The sequence below is a fragment of the Aethalodelphis obliquidens genome, unplaced genomic scaffold (assembly GCF_003676395.1).
Source record: "Aethalodelphis obliquidens isolate GAN/ISIS:26980383/991018 unplaced genomic scaffold, ASM367639v1 scaffold68, whole genome shotgun sequence".
Lineage (NCBI taxonomy): Eukaryota > Metazoa > Chordata > Mammalia > Artiodactyla > Delphinidae > Aethalodelphis > Aethalodelphis obliquidens.
In genome coordinates this window covers 6,165,178-6,176,806 of record NW_020838012.1, presented here as the reverse complement: position 1 = coordinate 6,176,806, position 11,629 = coordinate 6,165,178, and positions in this window count along the sequence as shown.

The window sequence follows — 11,629 nt, the reverse complement described above, 5'->3', positions numbered from 1 at the left end:
TCTAAGAAAGTTTGGTAATGAATATTATTATTTCATATAAACATATTTGCCTTTTTCATTTATAATATAAGCCTATTTCAAAGACTGGCTATATTGAAGAAACTGGGATCACATTTTTTTGACATTCTCAATACACATTATAATTTTACTTCACTTTGTTTTCTGGTTCATCTTAGATTGTTATGGACTTGGAATTTGCCCAAAACCTGTATTCCACAAGAGTCTTGCCCCTTTCTGATGGTTGCCTACCTCTGCTGGACACTTTTCTCTCTGTATCATTTCCCAGTAGGCCGTAGATCTGCTACAGCACAGTGCTAAAGCTGTGTTTCATTGCATCCTTAAAGTTTGGCCCTCTGCCTCTCCTATCCATGAGCATATTATTTTACTGAACTGGATAGTAACTATAGACATTGAAAATGCATAATTTTATCCAAGCTTGTTATTGTAATAACATAATACACCTAGTCAGCCTATGTTATATGTTAAAATATTTTTAAAGTTTTTATTGAAGTGTCAAAGGTTTCTCTTCAAAGGTATTGTGAAGTTAAGAATTGAAGGCCAAAATAGTTTTTTATTCTGAGCATCAGTCTTTTAAAACCCTGTTATCAGCAAGTTCTCTTCTAAAGAATGTATTATATATAAATGTTTCAATCATGGTACATTTGTAAAAATAAAGATTGAAGTTCACAAATGTTATTTGATTGTGCTGGAAATATAGAACAGTGTATGATTGGGAAATTTTTTCCCTCTTCATTGCAGTTTGATATACTTGTAGTCTTGAAAAGCCTGTTCCCACAAGATATAAACGACTATGTCTTCAAGGTCATTCAAAGAATATTTAGTCTTTAGTAATGAAAACAAAAGAAATACACACAAAAACAGAAGCATATTTCAAAATAACTTTACAATCATATGCAACTACTGTATTAAATAGCAAGCTGTGTTTATTGTTGACAAAGCTAATATCCCTTACTATTGAAAGACAAAACTTGTTCACACTTCCATAGGTCCTTTACATAGTATTTTTACAATATAAGAACTGAAGCATTTTCACCTCTGTAAGTTGTTAATCAGAAATATTGATGCCTAGAAATGTTACTATCATCATTGTAACTATAAAATTTAATTTCTGACTATAAAATTAGTAATGAAACAAAACCATTAATGATTAGACAACTCAGCTCTCACATTTCTTTTCAAATTGGTTGACACAGTCATTGAGTAATAGTGTTTTTCTGCATGAAATGGATTGAATATAAATACAATTATTTCAAGAGGCAAATTGCATTTCCAACAGATATTTTTCATCACTATACATCAATATTTTTCTATATGCAATAATATTTTCGAGCACTGTATACCAAAGATGATTGTCTTAAATAAAATTAATATTTTTGTTTGTGCAATTGAGAAAATGTAATTTAATATGTGTAAGTGACATGGCAAAAACACATAGAAAATGAAAGACCACATCTTAAATAGAATTCCATATCTGGAAATTCTTGATCATTTAATTTTCTACTAGAATCCATTGACTTGTATCTCTCTAACTCAAAATAACAAAATAAATATGACTGAAGTAAAACTCCATTTACTGGTATTTAATAATTTAGAATGAAATACTTCAAAAATTGTTGATCTATTCAATGAATATTTCCTCAGTGAAAGGCTTATTTCATATGAGTGAAAGCAGATTATGAGATATTAAAATAATACACTGTGCATGATGATAATAGATACTTCACAAGAAGGTACTGAAATATTGAACTGTAAAGTAAGTAAAAGAACTTTCCCATCACTCATTCTTTCATTTAATCATCAAAAATTACTGGGTGTCTTTCATGTACTAATCACAGTGTTTTTGATACCGAAAAAACAGATAAACAAATGTTCATTATCATTAATGTTTATAATCTAGAAAAAGAGACATATATAAGAATCAATACAACTAATGCAATGTGGTAAGTATCTATACAGTTTTTTGGGGGGAAAAAAGAAGGGTGAAAACAACTTGGGATTATCCAAGGATCTTAAAAATAGAAGAGTTGGATCATGCAACATGAGCAGGTTTTCTACACACTGATGGGGTTATTCAGATTTTTAGAGCCCACTATCATGTATCAAATAAATTATAACATGTAAAATCCAGTTTAAAAAAAGAGTAGCTATAGGCAAACATGGGAAAGAGAAATAGCATAATTACACATTCCTTTAACAGCTCATCCTAGATCCAAAGAGTAAATTGACAAAGCAACAAAATCCTCTGTGAAGGATGTGGTGAGAAAGAAATGTACCACTGAGGACCCTTCATGGCTGTGATTTGATTGTTCCCAAACTTGTCATTTAGACATTGCTTTTCAACAAAAGCATAGAAAATTTGAGTTATATTGTAAAGTACCATCTAAACAAGCAATTTATAACAAGGTTTGCCCTCTTAGGCTACAGCACACTTCACATTTATCAATCAGAAGCATGCATATTTGAGATAGCTCAATTTCTCTCAAGATTTCTACCTGAGAATTGGAGTTTATTTCCTCCTAGCAGCTAGTTAAAGTAGTGAGGGTCATATTTTTATTAACCAATACTGAACAGAGAAATATATTAGTTTATCTGAAATCAAAACATTCTTCCAGGAGGCCTACTCAAAAGTTACCAATTTTTTTATTTGTAGATTCTTTTTTATTTTATATTGGAGTATAACTGATCAACAATGTTGTGTTAGTTTCAAAAGTACAGCAAAGTGATTCAGTTATTAATATACATGTTATCTATTCTTTTTCCAAACTCTTTTCCCATTTAGGTTATTACAGAATACTGAGCAGAATTCCCTGTGCTATATGGTAGATCCTTGTTGGTTGTCTATTTTAAATATAGCAGTGTGTTTCCATACAAGTTGTAAAATTTTTTGTTCTAATTATGTGAAAAATTCCATTGGTAATTTGATAGGGATTGCATTGAATCTGTAGATTGCTTTGGGTAGTATAGTAGTATAGTCATTTTCACAATATTGATTCTTCCAATCCAAGAACATGGTGTATCTCTCCATCTGTTTGTGTCTTCTTTGATTTCTTTCATCAGTGTCTTATAGTTTCTGGGTACAGGTCTTTTACCTCCTTAGGTAGGTTTATCCTAGGTATTTTGCTCTTTTTGTTGCTATGGTAAATGAGAGTGCTTCCTTAATTTCTCTTTCTGATCTTTAGTTTTTAGTGTATAGGAATGAAAGAGATTTCTGTGCATTACTTGTATCCTGCAACTTTAAGAAATTAATTGATTAGCTCTTGTAGTTTTCTGGTGGCATCTTTAGGATTTTCTATGTAGGGTATCATGTTATCTGCAACCAGTGACAGTTTTAATTCTCCTTTTCCAATTTGGACTAATTGTATTTCTTTTTCTTCTCTGATTGCCCTTGCTAGGACTTCCAAAACTATGTTGAATTGTAGTGGTGACAGTGGATATTTTGTCTTATTCCTGATCTTAGAGGAAATGCTTTCACTTTTTCACCATTGAGAATAATGTTTGCTATGGGTTTGTTTTATACCGCCTTTATTACGTTGAGGTAGGTTCCCTCTATGACCACTTTCTGGAGAGTGTTTTATCATAAGCGGGAGTTGAATTTTGTCAAAAGTTTTTCTGCAACTATTGAGATGGTCATAAGGTTTTTACTCTTCAATTTGTTAATGTGGTGCATCAAATTGATTGATTTCCATGTATTGAAGAATCCTTGCATCCCTGGGATAAACCCTACTTCATCATGGTGTATGATCCTTTTAGTGTGTTGTTGGACTCTGTTTGCTAGTATTTTGTTGAGGACTTTTGCATCTATGTTCTTCAGTGATATTGGTCTGTAATTTTCTTTTTTTGTTATCTTTGGTTTTGGTATCAGGGTGATGGTGGCCTTGGAAGTGTTCCTTCCTCTGCAATTTTTTGAAACACTTTGAGAAGGATGGGTGTTAGCTCTTCTCTAAGTGTTAGATAGGATTGTCTGTGAAGCCATCTGGTCCTGGACTTTTGTTTGTTGGAAGATTTTTAATCACTGTTTCAATTTCATTACTTGTGATTGGTTTGTTTATATTTTCTATTTCTTCCTGGTTCAATCTTGGAAGGCTGTACCTTTCTAAGAATTTGTCCATTTCTTCCAAGTTGTCCATTCTATTGGCATATAGCTGCTTTTAGTAGTCTCTTGTGATCCTTTGTATTTCTATGGTGTCTGTTGTAATTTCTCCTTTTTCATTGCTAATTTTATTGATTTGAATCCTCTCCCTTTTTTTCTGATGAGTCTGGCTAAAGGTTTATCAATTTTGTTTATCTCTCAAAGAACCAGATTTTAGCTTCATTGATTTTTGCTTTTGTTCTTTATGTTTCTATTTCATTCATTTCTGCTCAAACCCTGAATAACCAAAACAATCTTGAGAAAGAAAAATGGAGCTGGAGGAATCAGGCTCCCTGACTTCAGACTATACTACAAAGCTATAGTAACCAAGACAGTGTGGTACTGGCAGAAAAACAGAAATATAGATCAATGGAACAAAATAGAAAGCCCAGAGATAAACCCACACACCTATTGTCACCTAATCTATGACAAAGAAGGCAAGAATATACAATGGAGAAAAGACAACCTCTTCAATAAGTGGTGTGTGGAAGACTGGACAACCACATGTAAATGAATGTAATTAGAACACTCTCTAATGCCATACACAAAAATAAACTCCAAATGGATTAAAGACCCAAATGTAAGACAGGACACTATAAAACTCTTAGAGGAAAATATAGGAAGAACACATTTTGACATAAATCGCAGCAAGATATTTTTTGACCCACCTCTGAGAGTAATGAAAATAAAAACAAAAATAAACAAATGGGAGCTAATGAAACTTAAAAGCTTTTGTACTGCAAAGGAAACCATAAACAAGACAAAAAGACAGCCCTCAGAATGTGAGAAAATATTTGCAAAGGAAGCAACTGACAAGGGATTAATCTCCAAAATATACAAACAGCTCATGCAGCTCAATATCAAAAAAAAAATAAAAAATAAAAAAATGGGTGAGGGCTTCCCTGGTGATGCAGTGGTTGAGAGTCCACCTGCCGACACAGGGGACGTGGGGTTGAGCTCCGGTCCGGGAAGATCCTACATGCTGCAGAGTGGCTGGCCCCGTGAGCCATGGCCACTGAGCCTGCACATCTGGAGTCTGTGCTCCACAACGGGAGAGGCCACAACAGTGAGAGGCCCACGTACCACAAAAAGAAAAAGGTGGGTGGAAGACCTAAATAGACATTTCTCCAATGAAGACATACAGAAGGTCAAGAGGCACATGAAAACATGCTTGACATCACTAATTATTAGAGAAATGCAAATCAAAACTACAATGAGTTGTCACCTCCCACCAGTCAGAATGGTCATTATCACAAAATCTACAAACAATAAATGCTAGAGAGAGAGTGAAGAAAAGGGAACCCTCTTGCACTGTCAGTGAGAATGTAAATTGATACAGCCACTATGGAAAACAGTATGGATGTTCCTTAAAAAACTACAAGTAGAACTGCCATATGACCCAGCAATCCTACTACTAGGAATATGCCCTGAGAGAACCATAATTCAAAAAGAGACATGTACCACAATGTTCACTGCAGCACTATTTACAACAGCCAGGTCATGGAAACAACGTAAATGTCCATCAACAGATTAATGGATAAAAAAGATGTGGTACATTTACACAATGGAATATTACTCAGCCTTTAAAAGGAATGAAACTGAGTCTTTTATAGAGACATAGATAGACCTAGAAACTGTCATACAAAGTGAATTAAGTTAGAAAGAGAAAAACAAATATTGTATATTAACACATTTATGTGGAATCTAGAAAAATGGTACAGATGAACCTATTTGCAAGGCAGAAACAGAGACACTGATGTAGAGAACAAATGTATGGATACCATGGGGGGAAATGGTGGGTGGGATGAATTGGGAGATTGGGATTGACATATACACTACTGTGTATAAAATAGATAAGTAATATATTTATATAGCACATATTTGCTTTATAGCACAGGGAACTCTACTCAGTGCTCTGTGGTAACCTCAATGGGAAGGAAATCCATAAAAGAGGTTATATATTCATACATATAGCCATTTCACTTCACTGTATAGCAGAAACTAACACAACATGGTAAAGCAACAATACCTCAATAAAAACATTTTGAAAACAAATAAATAAATAAAGCAGTGTGTACATGTCAATCTCAAACTCCCAAACTTCAAACACTCCCAAGTTACCAAATTTTAAAAATGGTCAATCTACTCTCATTTCCTGTTCAGATGGGTATGGTCATATCAATATTCAGTAGAGATATTCCCAAACTCTGTCTTGTTTTTCCTTATTCCAGTCTCTCCCCACAATCATCTCTCAAAGAAAAATTATCACATAGAAAACTCTAAAATGTTATAATTTATCCTTTACAATCAAGTTAAGAAATATGGAATTTATCCTATAATAAAAAGAGTAAGAATCAATGGAGGCTTCTAAAAAAGGTAACACAGCAAATTGCTTATGGAAAGTGTCACCAGGGAAGTTTTCTCTCATGTGTAGTGAATGATTTTGACTTTCATTTTACATGTTATCATGCTTAAAATTATGTATAATGTGCACACATTACATATAAACAAACATGTAAATAAACAAAAATTATGTGAATACATAAATTTAATGTCTGCGTCCTTTACAGCAAATTCACAAAACAAATAATTGATTGGTTAACAGTAACCAAAATGGATGATATCTCTGCATCTTAAGGGGACCATGAGTTATAAATACAAATAAGTAGTTCCTGTTTCATTAGAATCTGTAAAACAATGGGACCAAGCAGCCTCGTTTTAGGAACCTTGAACAGAGAGCCAGTGAACAAAGTGAGTTTTGTGTATCTAGGTCTCAGGAATGTCAAATGACAGAGGCAACCAGCAGATGTGGATGCTCAATGGTGTTAAGGAAAAATTAAAACAGAAAATATTGTTGCCATAGGGAGTTAGACTATTTTTTGTTTGTTTGTTTCTTTGTTTTGTTTAATTTTTAACAACATTATTGTAGTATAATTGCTTTACAATGTTGTGTTAGTTTCTGCTGTAAAACAAAGTGAATCAGCTATACGTATACTTATATCCCCATATCCCCTTACTCTTGTGTCTCCCTCCCACCCTCCCTATCCCACCCCTCTATGTGGTCACAAAGCCTCAAGTTCATCTCCCTGTGCTATGCAGCTGCTTCCCACTAGTTATCTGTTTTAAATTTGGTAATGTATATATGTCCATGCTACTCTCTCACTTCGTCCCAGCTTACCCTTCCCCCTCCCCGTGTCCTCAAGTCCATTCTCTACATCTGCCTCTTTATTCCTGTCCTGCCCTTAGGTTCTTCAGAACCTTTTTTTTTTTTTTAGATTTCATAAATATATGTTAGAATACAGTATTTGTTTTTCTCTTTCGGACTTACTTCCCTCTGTATGACAGACTCTAGGTCCACCCACCTCACTACAAACAACTCAATTTCATTTATTTTTATGGCTGAGTAATATTCCATTGTATATATGTGCCACATCTTCTTTATCTATTTGTCTGTCGATGGACACTTAGGTTTTTTCTATGTCCTGACTATTGTAAATAGTGCTGCAATGAACATTGTGGTGCATGTCTCATTTTGAATTATGGTTTTCTCACGGTATATGTCCAGTAGTGGGATTTCTGGGTCATATGGTAGTTCTATTTTTCATTTTTTAAGGAACCCCCATACTGTTCTCCATAGTGGCTGTATCAATTTATATTCCTACCAACAGTGCAAGAGGGTTCCCTTTTCACCACACCCTTTCCAGAATTTGTTGTTTTAAAATATAAGTTAAAATACACTCTGTGGACTCCTGGAAATATTTCAAGGATACATTGAAGAGGATACAAGTCCTCTGCTCATAGGCAGGATTAAGAGAGAATTTTGAAAATTACTATTATTGACCTAATTTTACTCACAGCTTGCTGAGGCCTGCTAAAACTGGATTGTTTATCTAATCTCACAATTTTTTTAAAAGGATAAGCATAGGAAAAAATGACTAAACATCAATTCAATTTGTCCCCCTCTAACTGTAACAATATTGACTCCTAATATCCTTCAGGAGAAAATATGAAATACTTATAGCACTTCCCAATATGCTCATCTCTGTTCTGTCTTTGATCACTTTATTTAAACATCTCATGGTATCACAGTCATCATAATCCTAACAAACAATATGTCATCATATTAATTTAAAAATGATAGTGACCATTTTATACAAATAAAAGACCACACTTTTTGCAACACCATGGCTCTTAACAAACTTGGATTTGAGAAATAACTGAATAACAGTCTTGTACCATGATGCAGTAGAAAACAAACATGAGTTTTGAGATCAAAGGAACCTATTTTCAAATAATGACAGAAAAACTTGCTAAATCTGTAAATATATAAAAATTAGCCATCTGGAAAATGGTGATAATAATAGGAAATTTCTAAAGTGGTTGTAAATGTGAGTGTTGAGACACACACATATGCACATAGCATCTATCACTGTGTTGGCCACCCAGTAAATATTCAAAAACCTACTGTGCCTTATAGTCTTTCTTAACTTAAGCATTAGCCTCAAATGGATTCTTAAGGCTGCCCACCAAATGTGCAATATTTTCCTGGTACATTCCTACCCCAACTCTCCTTTCTCTTCAATCCACAACACCTCTCCCCCATCCTCAGAGCTCATGAGAAAAAAAAAATTAACAAGACATCTTCACACCTGTCTACAGCAGTACATACATACACTATGTACTCTCTTGTTACTGTGGTTGAAGCGTTGAGGCAATTATTTTCCAAGAAAAGACAAAATTTTCTAATTGTATACCAGTACCTTATTGGCAATTCAAAAATATCCCTCCAGTAATTGTACTTTCTCCTCTACATGATAAATTGTCCTGTTCCTGGATTCATCTAAACAGCAAGCCAACATGAGAAATTTATGCCCATTACAAAGAAATACTCTTGACTCTACTTCTCTTTCCATTTTTGTCCTGTACATTTTCTTGCCTTTAAAACAACAGTACTGAAAATGTTCTCTACACTCATTTCCTCTCAACCATGTTATCTTGAGATCAATTAATGAGTTTTTTGCCATATCCTCTCTACTGAAACTGGTATTTTCTAGCCCATGCTGATCTTCCTTTGGTGAATCAAATAGCCAATTCTCATTTTACATCTTATGTGATTTATTGTCTTCATATGGCTTCCTATTCTGGGTGTGGGGGAATATTTGTTTTGGCTTTTGTTTTGTTTTGCTTTTTCCTGACCACAATGAGCTACTTCTTCTCAGTCTCCTTTGGTGGTTCTCAGTCCCAGATCCTAATACTGAAAAGACCTCATCTTTAAACATCTGATTCAGTCAACTTCAGAATCCTATACACAACTGCCTGATGACACTCCATTTGAATTTCCAAGTGTAACTCTTAACTCATCTTTGTCCAAAACAATATTCTGGTCTGACCCCAGCCCCTAATATCCTTCTTATGCAGTCTTTCCCATTTCTGTGGTGACAGCTCTATTTCTTCAACTGCCTAGTTCCAACATATTAGAGTCATCCTTGACTCCTTTCACACAATCATCCAATCTGAGAGCAAATTATGCTGCTTCTACATTCAAAATATAACCTTACAAATATTGAGGACATTATGTTAAGTGAAATAAGTTAGAGAAAGACAAATACTGTATAATCTCACCTATATGTGGAATCTAAAAAAAAATAAAATCACAGAAATATAACAGATTAGCAGTTTCCAGGGCAGAATGTGGGTGAAATGGATGAAGGTTGTCAGAGTGTACAAAATTCCAGTTTAAGATAAATAAGTTCCAGGGATGTAATATATGGCATGGTGATAGTTATTTTTCAATTAGGTAAAATTATTGTGTTGTAAGCCTTAAACTTACACAATGATAGATATCATTTATGCCTCAATAAATCTGGAAAAAAATAAAATAAAAATAAATAAACAAAATAAAATAAAACCTTAACTTTTTACCCCACCTACCATGATTTGTCACCATCCTCTCTCACAGTGGATTAATCTTGTAACTTCCTAATTAGTCCCTATGGTTCCAGTCTTTCTTAAAGTATATTTCCAAGACAGAAGTTACCTTGATTTTGTTAAAATGAGAGGGAGAGTGTATTATTATTCTAATCAAATTCTTCTAAGAGCTTCTCATCTCACTGTAAGTCAAAATCAAAATCACACAATGGCCTACAAAACACTTCAGAAAGTGCCTCCAATGTACATCTCTATTCTTCCACTATTTACTTAAATAAATATCTTATTTCCTCTCCACTTTGTACTTGCTATTTTCTCAGCCTGGAATTTCTTTATTCCAGTTGATCCACCAAACCCACTCCCTCACTTCTTTCTGGTCTTCACTTAAATGTCAATCACCCAGTGAGGCTTTCCCAGACTACTATATTAAAATTACATCTCACCTAACTAACAACATCCATTACCCCATTTTCATTTATGTTTCTCTAAGGCAATTATCATTATCTAACCTGCTCTATATTTCACTTACTCATTTGATTAGCTATAAACTCCTAATAGAATTTAAACTGTACGAGGGTAGTGATTTGTGACTTTTAAGTTCACTGATGTCATCCATATCCTACAACATGCCCTAGCTTGTAGGGGATCTGCTGTAGATTCATGGGATGTATTATTTAAATATAGAATTTCAGTCTTTCATAAAGTTTATTAAGAAAATCACTAATCACTGTGCAAATATACTTTAAAAATTCATGGTGTTAGAAGGGTTTATATACTCTGTATTTCAGAAGTGACATCAGATATTCTGTCCAAGACCACAGGACAAGTTAGTAGCTGAGACAAAAATCTGAACTCATGTTTATGAATTCCTATTTAGGGATCCCTTCAATGCTAAGAATTTTTCTATTGAGAGTGAAAACCTTTCAAAAGTTCAGAAAGCATTGATAGGACTTAGAAATCTTAAATTATTAATCTGGAGGTATTTCTGTTTCAATTTGGAACATAAATTGGAGTTACCTTTAGAGTATTAAAGTGAAGATAATCATTAGGAAATATGGCTCTGGAACTAAGGATGATGATAAAGACTGAGTGTCAGGTGGATGGTTTAGATTTATAAATTATCCTTGCACAGATTTGATTAAAGAAATAGAAGCAAAGTAGATCATAGGAGACAGCATCAAATGAGAAAAGAGTAAAGTCTTGGATGAAATTCTCAGCTACATTACAATTTTAGAGATAGTTAAAATATTTATTAATCAGAGAAATAGTTAAAAATTATTTAGTTACAGGATATCTAAATGTGGAGAATTTCAGGAGGAATTGGCTATGAGAAATGCTAAATGCTACAGAGAGGGAAATAAGATGATGTGGGCAATAGTAGTCCAGTGGAATGGTCGTGAGAAAACTTGAGTTGGTTAATTTGACAAGGAAGATGAGAGAATGGATTCTACATATATATCCAAGACTTTCAAGTTATTGCCTGTGTTTTTTATCATTTTATTTTGTAAATACCCTTTAAAACTTATGGTGTGTTATGGATTGAATGTTTGT